Below are 12094 nucleotides of genomic sequence, written 5' to 3' on the forward strand. Positions count from 1 at the left end.
ACGGTAACTTTGTGAAGCATAAGTTAGATCTAAACTAGAGGGAGTATTGTAGGGGAAAAAGAAAAAGGAAAAAAAGGAAAAAGGTTGAAGGGGAAAAGGAGGGGGAAAGAAACAACCCTTAACTTAAAGTTACCCTTCTCCCTTCCCTCCTCTCACATCCTCCCCTTCCGGTGGTCCCCGACACCTTGCCACTAAATTATCGCCTCAATTATGCACCAGTGCTCCAATTTGATATTTGCTATGGCAAGACTAACGAAGGCCAGCGTGATAATGTATGATTTAAAATATGCTCTCCTGTACCGCATCACTGAGTAAATTGTCGCAAATTGGAGAGAGCTTCTTCTTGCTGGTCGAGCTACTCGTACATGCCATCATACGGTACATTGCTGTGCTCTCGCAGCCTCGTTTTTCCTTCTCTTTTTGTATGGCTCCAACTTGACTCGTATCGAAGACTACCGGTAATACTCGAGTATTGCGCCCTCATGATTATCACCCAAGATTCTCACTAGAGCTGACTACCGCAAACTACCGGAACCGTACTATTCTCTACCGGAGAACCTCAGCACTGCACCACCGTCCTGCTCAAGAGGGAAATAAAAAATAATAAGAAGTTCGTTTACCCAGCACGCGGCCAGAAAAGTCCAGAAAGAAAGACCAATAGCATAAGTTTCCATAGAACGTGCTAAACCGCCACAGAACAAACCGATACCTCACACTCTCTCCCTCCCCTACCTTCCCTTCATCTTTCCCCATGCTAACGAGCTACCTAGCTACCTACCATAGTACCGTAGACCAGCCTACCTCCCCATACCAACCGGCAAAACCCACATGCTGTAAGCTGTATATGATATGCGGTACGAAACCGTAGCGCAGCCTAATCATTCGCTTACCAGACCAAGGGGACAGACAGGCAAGAAATTTTCTTTCCCCAAAACAAGTAAACAATCGACCAAAGCCCTGTCAATCCATCCTCCCCCCCGAGCAGGTGAATAGCCCACGTGGGGTACCAATCGAGCAACCGCCAGGAGGGGGGGAGCCTTTGCAGTAGAGTGAAAAGCTCCTACCGGTATCTTTAGCTCTGATTTGATCTTTTTTCGGCTCTGCCAAGGGCCAAGACTTTTATTGCTTGCGCTTTCAGCGGATGGCGTTTTATGAAGATTTTTACTGTGTCTTCTGTTCGCTTGTTTCGCTCGCTCGCTCCGGTTCGATAAAGAATTTTCTTGCCTGTCTTTCCTCTCTTCTTCACTTAAAGGGGGGGGGTTGACGCCTTGGATGCGCAATTGGCTTCGTTTGGTGTCAGGCAGATCTGGTGGGCTAGGGCACAGCATCGTACTGTAGGCAGCACCAAAATAGATCAAATCAGCGATGGTCCTTGCCCAGCGAGAGAGAGGGAGAGCGAGATTGAGAGAGGTAAATCCTGTCCCATTTCTACCAAACAATTCAAACAACGAAAGTGTAGCAAAGCGGACGATAGAGGGGCACTAGTCTATACCATAACGACATTCATCGTTGGGAATTCCACTAAACGATTCCATCCAAACCCAAAACATAAAACCCAAAACCCATGATATCTCAAACACCTCACAGCATGATACCTCCCAGCGCCGCCGAGGCGAAAAAAAAAAGAGCCAAGTTAGCCAAGAGATGCTGCCCGAACGCTCGGCTTTTATCAAAACAACCCCGCGCGCCAACAAAACAACCAGTGAAGGGAAAAAAAAGAAAAAAAGCAGCTTCCCTTTTTGGTCGCATGGGGGGAGAGGAGCACAGGTAACAGTATCTCGAGTATCGCACCCGAGCATCCATCCGCGTGGAGGAATTAGCGGAAAGCGGAGGGTTCCCCCCCACATCCCTGGAACCATACCCAGAACCCAATAAACTTCCTTAGCCTCTGAACGTGCTTTGTACAACGGGCGGGAGTTTTCGGTGTGGGAGTGATTTTGTGGGTTCAGGATTGAGGAACGTGCTCGCGGGGGCTGAGCTGATTGGCTGGTTTCAACGTCGGTCGCCAAGAACCTAGAGTTATGTATGGTACTCGAGTTGGTATTTCGCAGCAGGGTTGTTGAGACGGAGAGGTTCAGTATACGGTAGTGACTGATTGACCGATCGTGATCGTGTGGAATCGTGGAAGAGGAAGAGGCAATGTATCTCACAGTAAAGGAAATGCTGCAAGTGCGCTAAAATCAGTCGGATCAGATCGAATTGGATTCTAAGTGCTTTTTGGTTTCTGGATGGCATGGCACCGGTGCTTGTGCCCTGGACGGCGGACTTCTTTGAGAATAGCAATGCAGGTAGAACAGGAGAAACTAGGTTTGATGTTCTACTCGAGTATCAGCTCGCGTGACCTTCACAATGACTTGTTTGGCCGCGGGGGGGGGTTTCCATTCCTTCTCCTTTGGTTGCTGGAAAAGCCGGGGTCTGCCGGTACGAGTACCAGTACCCTGAATAGGGACTATCGCAACCTGATACTCTACCCCGGAACCGTCACCTAAGCACGCAGACGCCTGGAGCAGCCGATTGACGAAGATCTCGTCCCATTTCCTTACGAGGAAGAATCTTGAAATCCTGAGTGTCGGCATAGAGTTGCGGACGATAGGGCAGAGTGAGGACCAATATAGATAGACTCACAGCTGTGTGTGAGGATTCCTACGACATCACGGGCCCTTACGGAGGTACAGTGCCTAAGTTTTGTATGTTACATTCGCAGTGGGCATTTTGTTAGCAACCGGTGTAACATACAAAACTTAGGAGCTGTACCTCCGTACAGAAGAGGCCAGCTGCGCGCAAGTATCGGTAACTTGCCAAGGAATGTACAAACAGTAAGTCCCCAGAATGCCCAAATAACATACTATCCCTTCCGTACCAGCGCTCTACACAATGATACGTGACTGCCTCTATCAATTTACCAAAGCTTACAATTCCCGTGCCTCTAAGAGCTGGTGCGGCGCTCGCACGGTGTGATACTCCAGTGTAATAAAAATCGGAAAACCGTTTCTGATCAGATCCCATGAAAATCTCTTTGCAGACAAGGCTTATGTTTTCCCGACTTTTACTGGCAAATACATGGGTACAAATATTTCTTATTCCAAGCTCTCCAAAACGCCTCACCTCCACAATCCCTCGAAAACCCCACCATTCACAGGAAGCAAGTGTCAATCGATCCACACTTACATGTACTTGTACGACTGCAGCACCGTACTAGTACAGTTGTGAGCACTGTCGCAGATGAAGGAAAAAGAAAAAGAAAAAGGGAAGGGAGACCCCCTCGGGGGCCGAAACAACCGCTTGTCTTTTAACTACATCCACAGTCAAGGCAGGAGGGCTATCGCTGTTCGGTAAGTTACAGTGCCGGAGTGACACCACACAGTCAACGTGACATACCATACCAAAGCATATTGTGGTGCACACCCTCGTCTTGCTCAGAGTGGTGCACTCGATAGGCTCCTCACGATGACGGCGCCCTAGATATGATTGATAGATATCATGGACCGGCCAAGTTTAACTTGCTTGACTAACTCAGCCCTACGATAAGAGCGCTTGAGTGCTCGTACTATTCCATGTTTCCACTCCTCTTGCTGGCTGGTACAGCTTCTGTCCATGTCTCCGGTATGGCTTTAGCCGGGGTTATCCCAAACTCAATTCTCAGTTCTCACGACGAATGCTGTACTAGTACTCGAGTAGGGTACGAGTACTAGGTACTTCGTGGCACTGTGCATGGCCGTACCGGTGCTCGAGTGCTAGAGCTGGTACGGTAGGTTGGTAAGGTGCGGATGTGCAACCGATCTGTGGGGAAAGGGGGGGAAGAATAACCCCAGTAAAGATGCGGTGCATGAAGCGTTGGGCAAGCGGGAGAAAAGTGGGGGAAAAAATTAGGAAAGGTGAAACGAGAGCAATGGAATTTGCTACCCAAAGAAGCAGTCGTGAATGAAAGGGAGGGAAAAAAAAAGTAGGTATGGTACCACAGCGGCGTGGTTGATTGTACAAGTTGTTCAGGTTGGGAATAGTAGGTAAGGATCTTCGTGGGGGTTTTGGCTTGTAGTTCATGGGTTTTGGTTGGGTGGATGGAGATTGGGAATTATAATATTATTACTCTGCAGCAAGAGAGAGGGCCATTTCCTGGTCGATGGTACGGCTCGGCAATAAATTCAATACACATACATCCGTGCCGTAAGTCCTGGTCAGGGATGAATGAAGGGATGAACAAATGAATGGAGAGAGTGAGGGAGCAAGGTCCCACCATCGCTGATTAGGAGGCGAATAATATACTCGTCATATATCACATCCCCTCGATGTCAAAATCTATTCTAACAATCCCCACAATTTTTCGCCCCACCCAACTGGTGATTACCGTAGGGCATTCGTAATCCAACCACAATGCACAATGCTCTGGTAATTTTCCTGATTGGTAGAAAGAGGTAGTTCGTTTTTATAGTCGGACAGTCTACGATGCTGTATCAAACCCGCTGATTATCTCAGCCAGCGGAGAGAGCTTATATGGCACTGGCACTCAATTTCCATACAGGGCTGTGAGAAACCAGCTCAGTTCCAGAACTTCCATAAACTTTCCATGCAGCACAACAGCAGTGACGGAGCCTTTTGAGGTAATGGGGGACAAAACAGAGACAGATCCATTCCAGCGGAATCCCACCATTACGAACCACCATCGAGAAGGCAATCACTGCATTAGTTCGGCAGAGTCTGGGGACAAAGGAATTCGAATTAGTAAACAAAAGCTACGACAGGAAAGGGATAAGAGGACAAAATCCCTTGCATGCTACAAGCCCCAGCATGCGTTGCCGAATTCCAGGAAAATACAATCATCCCCCCCAGTCTGCTTGCCCTTCGCCCTTCGCCATCACCTTCAGCTTCCGACTCCAACTTCTCCGGGGGGTCACCTACTCACAACGATAACCCGGAGCCAAAGCAGATCTCGAACTCTCAGGGAACCCGAGACATCACAATACAGACTGGTAAGTCAGTATCTCACCCTGTAAAATTAACTAGGAAACCAGGGAATGCGTTGAACGGCTCCAAGACCCCACCAACACCATACCCCCCCCCCCAAACCCTCCCACTCAAACGCACCTACCCATTCACCATCGCCGAAACGAGAGCACCTCCGCTCAATGAAACTGTTTGGCAAATACCCGAGTGATGCAGCATGACTGCTGGAAATAAGGGCGAGAGATTATGATCGTTATGTAAAACTCCCAGAAGATTTCCCCGTCTTGTCAGCGAAGACATTCCGATCGCTAAGTTTGTATTGCGTGGTAAAAGGCTTCAGATGCACGATATAACAGACCGTGGGCGGACCCATTTGTTGTTATCGGTTCTCGCTAAAATGAGACTTTGAGAGGGCATCAGGTATTACCTCGGTACCTTCCACAATGTTCCCCATTCACTCGTTTGTTTCGCTAAAGCTGATGTGATCGCAAGAGTATCGTATAATCTCGTTGGAACTTTTGAATTCGTCTGCTATTATGCGTTTTGGAAGACAGACACTCACTCGTGGGCGTTCGACGGATAGCATATTTGACCTATGCTAGCGGCGCCTCCATCGCGTGGGGTTCCAAGAGAGGACCATGTGTCAGCGGGGACTTCCTCTCACCCGCACGGGATTCAACCAGTACCCTCACCTTACCCCATCTCCGCCCCATCACTCAAACCGGCTACTCACAGCGACACAGGTTGGGCTGCGAATTGCGTTGTGAGAACAAACAAGGGAAAAACCTTTACATAGTTGTCAAGGCTTCTGAAGGAAAAAAGAGGACGAAAAAGAAAGGAGAGAACGAGAGGATAAAGGAAGCGAGGCATTATGAGACTTAACGAAGAAAACTCAATGGAAATCATCAGTGTGCGGGAATGCTCACGCAGCCCACAAAGTACGCATTCCCACCACAAGGTTAAACAGCATAGAGCAGTTGAAATACCCTGGTAATGCATACAAAAAACAATGCAACAATAAGTTAATGCAATCAGATCCATATTCTAATAAGTTATCCCCAAGGTGCGCGATTGGCCGGACACCTATAACACATATACACACATACACATACACATACTGGAGCATGTACTAACCCACCACGCGTATTGCAGTGTCCCGCGTACGACGGTAGACGGGTAGGCAAACTTCCCGCCAACTTCCTCTACAGGTAACTATAAGTAACCGATGACCTACGAGATGGGTTTTTTTTTGGGGGGGTGTTACCTACCTACTACTGTTGTGTTTGGTGGGGTTTTAATACTTTATTTGGAGTGGAGGTTGGTGTCTGGTGTGATTCGGGTCATACCATATCACTCTAATTTTGACCGAAGAAGAAATATTAGACGGTGACTTGGAAAATAGCCAAGAAAATTGAGGTTCCCATGATACAATCACTTGACCACCTTAAGCCAGAACCCCGTAGAAAAAGGATGAAGCTTACTCATGTACCGAGATTATTGAGAAATACTAGGGGTGACTTTTTCTTGTTTTAAATACGAGGAATATAGCAAGACATCAAACGCTAGGGACTCCGATGTGTGATATTCCACCTGCCAAGGAAACTTAGAGGTTTTGTACCGAGTTCTAATGAAAATAATCATACTTAGACTACCCTAGCTACCTCACCGTGGGGAGCGAGGACCTAGAGAAAAACCATGTTCTGCCACCCCAGATACAACTTGAGCACTTTCCGTCAGAATTTTTTGGAAACCGATTCCGCCCTCCTGAAACTGGACTGAGGCCTGAACGGTGTATCCGCCGATAAGACCCGAGGCGATGCAAAGATTCAATCCCAGTGCTCGACCTCTCGAATCTGCAGTGCTCCAACCACCCCCGGAAGAGATCCTGACCTTGGCGCGTTTTGCCTACTATCCCCTCCCTCTTCCATGTTCCCCCACCCCAGGAACACTCTACTTGCAGTCATGTTGGATCACTCGTAACCAGCACCCGGTCACGTGTTTGAGCGGAGGCGGGGAAGTGGGGATTCTTCGAAGAGGGAGAGTTGGGTGTGCTGTCGCTCAGGGGGGAGAGTCATCTTGAAACGGAGTTTCACCATCACGGAGATTGGGGAGGGGAGGGTATTGCGCAATTGGGGGTCTGTGTGGTCGAGAGGCCCGTTCCCCCGGATAAAGGGAAATTCCGTTTCACAGAGTCTTTTGCCGTGTGGGTGTGAGCATGGGAAAAATACCGGTAATGGGAAATTGCTCCGTTTCTGGCCGTACCGGTATTGCATGCAGAATTGCGCAGTTCGGTAGGATGGGAGGGAGATGTCAAGGTGGTGTTTTAGATAAAGGTAGTGTGTTGTGTTGCCGTTCCTCATCCGTGGTTCTAGAGTATATAACAAACTGGTCTGGACTGGGAGAATTCGAAATGGTGCCAGCCCGTTTTACAATCGCAATATAAAAAAGGTCATGAACCGAAGTTTCAAACCAGCAATGCTACACAAGAACGTTGCCATACCCCTTCTGCTCACACTGGGGGCTAGAAATTGCATAGCAGAGTATGATACGATTAGGAGGAATTGTGGGCATGGCATGGAGTTACCTGTTTCTTAGTATATAGGGAGGAAGTTGCGTCACCAGCGTTCTGGGACCTATGGGTAAGGGGAATGGCCCATGATTGCAGCTAGCTTGCAGAGCACCGGAGGAGAGAGAGAAATGAAGAAGAGAACACCTCCAGGGACAGAGGTAGGAACTCTCTGGGTTTGCTAGGATTTCAGTTCTTGTGCCAGTGATCTTTGACCCCATCGGATTTCCATCTCTCCCATGATTGGCTCTTGTTTCCTCTAAGAACATCTCTCTCACATCTGCAGGCTTCTCCGAACCTATTTCCCGTTGTGAAGAGAAATCCGAGAACCGGTGAGAACGTGCCTCCGAAGAGATTCTAACAGCAACGACTTCCAGCCTACTGGAGTATCGTGCCTGGTTACATCCAGGGTCATTAGATTTTCACCTTGCCAATACCCGAGAAGAACGCCTTGGAAAACACGAGCATTCACAATGCGTTACCTTGCTCCCTTACCCGGCCCCATTATTTACCTCATTACCTTCAACACCCCCCCCCAGCAATTGTCGAAATAGCCTTCCATTTCCCATCTACTTTCTTCCTCTTTGCTCCACCAGCTTGCGAGAAAGGCTGGCCAAGGTTAACAAAAAGTGTATTAGAGTCGTTATCACTGGCGGCATTGTGAAAGGATTGGAAGGAGGAATTGTAGATTTCGACATGTTCTTGAAGTTGCCTCAGGGGCTAACGACAAGATTATTACTTTTCCTCCACAGTACATTTTGACCCTCTCTGTACCTGACGTTCTTTGGTAGGTGTTTGGTATAGGGGTTTCTTCGTACTTCTGCCTGCACGATCGATGTCTTAATGATCCTCAATACCGAAACAGCAATGTGACCATAACGAGAGTGCTCGTCCGGATCCCTTGCTTATCCGAAAATGGGATACCCAGATGAAACAAGAATCAATGATGATGACAACAGAAAATCAATGTCCGATGTTCGCTCCCGATTTCCACAATTTCTTTCTTTTCTTATTTGTTTCTACATGGATCCAGCAGCGCTAGCCTATACGAGTTCGTTTTACTCGTGATTAACCGATAACAGGGGTTCGTAAAATATATGGAGAACGCCCGGCGCGATATGTGTCGAAACCTCAGTCTAGCAGATCAACTACTTCGGGAATAATAGATTCGGCCATTTATAGCTCTAGATAGCCTATCCCATAAGTCACCTCACAATAGAGCCCAAGTGCTCAAGATTTGATGCTCTAGGTTGCTCACGTCATCTCTCTCCATTGCTTACTCCCTGGCATCATGTGTATCCCATAGATACCTCCCATCCCTTTTAAAAAAGGATCTACTACTGATCCAGCGCCTATATTGCCCCCAGCAGCTACAATTTGTTTAGTATTTACAATCGGCAAGCCAGGCATGATACGCCGAAGGTACATAGTACTAGCAGTCCTTCGGAATGTGTTACGTGGTTAATATACATTTTATCAATGAGTAGCAGATATCTTCGATGCCTACATCCCATATATTCAGATATTCGCAGATATTTGCCACCAAGATGCCATATCTAAAAACACCTACCGGCGGTTCGGGCCCGGGATACGCGAATAGAAGCAAGAAGACCCCTGCAGATCTGGGACATCGAGGTGTTGATGCTGGGAAATTTTCTCTATCACCCGGTATATTTCCAAATATATAGTATATGGGTTACTAACCTATTCACAGCTGTTACGAATTGCGTGTTGGAACAAAACAGGAGAGGAAGTTTTATTCAGTTGTTATTTGTTCAAAGAGTGAAGAAAGAGGAGGGAACAGAAAATTGGGAAGGAGAGGAAGTAAGACGTTTCTTAAGGGAGCAAACATGAGGAAATCATTGGGATATAGGATTACACAAGATAGCGCGAAAGGGGTATTGAAATAAACCAACGTTCTATCCGCATTCTAACAACTATTTACTTTATCAGACTATTTTCTCCAACCCCCCTGAATACCAGTACGGACCCTAACACTGTACCTTTTAGGCACCTCTCCACCACATGGACATGCCCTCCCCCCCAAGCACTCTTTATCCCGAGGCTTAACACTGAACTCGTTTCAAACTGTGCCGCTGAAAGGCGATTTTTTTAAAGGAAAAAAAGCAAGCGATAGGGTTATGGCATATCCAAGGCCCACACAGATGTCCAATTTTGTGGAAATAACTGTAAACCGGAACCTACCGTCAGATAACTCACGTCTTGGATATGATACTTTAGAAATCTCCTAGTAGGAGTTCGGATTAACTTGAACGCAGGTCGAACAACGACGCAGACATACTGATACTCCTCAAACACCGGCACACACACACACACCCCACAAGCACTTGTGATAATCCCCAATAAGCGGGGTTCCCGAGATCCTGCGCCAAACAAAGCGCAGTCGGTTGAATACGGATTTTTACATTGTATCGTAATGCCATACGGTTATCATGGCTTATCACTCGATATGGGTCACTGATCATTGTTGTAATTTGACTTTCAAATATGCATCGGTTACGTATTTGATTATGACAGAGTTTCTTCGGAAACTCTATTCTGCCGCTACTTTAGTTATAGTTGTGTTATGCAATACCGCTGTCGTTGACTTTTCCTCTTTTCCTTACCCCTACCGTACATCATATGTTGTTTTAGTCGGCCTCCCTGTAGCATAAATAGGGTCCTATGCACCCTCAGGGATCGGAAAATCAAGCAAGAAGTACAACTTCAATCAAGAATTACAACAATAATACGTGGATTGAGGCTGGTTAGCTAGATTTCTATCACGGCGGTTTCCGAGCAAATTGGGGGGACCGAGGAGATGTAAAAGAGGCTGTGGTAAAAGGGATAAGAGAGGGATGCTGGAGGGTTGGGTGATGACGACGCATGTGGTGGGCCAAGTTACACCTAAAACCACTGATGGGGATGGTGAATAGAATAGGTGGCTTGCTCGCAATAGTCCCGAATACGACATGCATGGCGGTCCATCAGGTTCTACAAAGACACCGGAGCAATAGGGGATATATCACGGTAGTAGAAAAGTCTGTTCTACACCTATGATAGCACTAACCATACCCACTCCAAATACGACCCCCTCCACAGCCGCTCTCACCTGTACCGGCATTCGAGCGCGTCGGCAGTTACAGCCCAGGCCCGGGCAGACAGGCAGTCTCAAAATACCGGTATACTACCACCGGAGGAGGCCAAGGCGAAGGCACTTATGATGCGAGGCAGACCGAGAATGGCTTTCCTCGTTACTACCGACTCCATCATGGCCTACTTTCCCGCCGTCAGGAATTAGAGCTGCCCCAGAGAAAGCCAAAACAGGCCTGGGGTCGGCTCCCCCAAGAGCTAGCACCTACGGCGGTTTCAGCGGGAGAGAACCTTCGCCCAAGATGGGAAAATTATGGTCAAACAATCATCAATTATCACTCACTCCAGGATTTTGGGGACCTTCCGGCTCGGCATGGGAAAGATCGGAAGATCGGGGGTATACGATACGAGTGTGGCTGAGGAAAGGGTCCACGGGAGTCTATCACACCATAGGATCTATTTTTATGGAGTGGTATGATAGGTATACATGCAGTGCTTGTGGATTTCGGGGTCTACGACGGGTCAAGGGTTGTGCCCGCAAAGGTAGGTGCAATTCTCGTGTGATAAAATCATGACACGGTAGGACTTCCAGTCTTCCCTGACAATATTATCATGCCAATCAAATACGGGACTTTGACATTTGGTACTCGGTTACCCGCGGCGACGACGGAATTGTGTATCAGCACTGTACGGTACGCTCACCTGGCCATCTCGTGAAGCACCTTTGGGGTCAATTGTAAGCACTAACTAACTTCGAGGGTAGTATATCCTTGTAATCGCTGATTCCTAAACCTCGCACCCAATCCTTCATGCCCCCCGCTTTCTTCAGGTGCTCCGTGAAAACTCTGCAAACGGAATCGACTGCGGGGGGTATATCATACGCGTCAAGATAAATTAGTCTACTAACTTCACTTTAACATCTACCCTACAAGACCATAGGGATGGTGCAGTCGGGATGCGCACCCTCTCACTCCCCGGCCAGTCCCTGCCGGTACACCTAAAACTCACCGCGAGTGAGAATTTGTGCAGTGGTGGAGCCTGAGACATTAATATAAATATCTGTGCGGATAGAAATGAGCACACGGGCTGTTTGTTGCACATAGTCTAACCCCGCAATTCCTAGTGCTTTTATGTGAGGCCCCCCAGAGCCCAACGACCAATACCGCACTGGTGCATCTTTGCCAAGAATATGATACCTCGGCGAGCAGATGGATGGCTCTGCGCTTTTGAGGTGCAGCGCATCACAGGACATCAACAACTCACACTTGTATATTAACGTACACGTAAATCTGTTGCCTCACGAAATTTACGAGTTCACACCCGTGAAGCTGAGCCAAGCCGCGAGCACCGTACGAGTAGAGTACTGCACTGCCGGAGGGATGGATTGGTATGCGCAGCCGCAATCTACGGTAGATCTGCCCCCCCCCCACCCCGTTCCCATCTAAGCCAAAGGGAACACAATGGCGCTGTGCTATGTGCCCTGATGGCTCGGCA

Source organism: Tuber melanosporum (assembly GCF_000151645.1).
Source record: "Tuber melanosporum whole genome shotgun sequence assembly, scaffold_7, strain Mel28".
NCBI classification, from domain to species: domain Eukaryota; kingdom Fungi; phylum Ascomycota; class Pezizomycetes; order Pezizales; family Tuberaceae; genus Tuber; species Tuber melanosporum.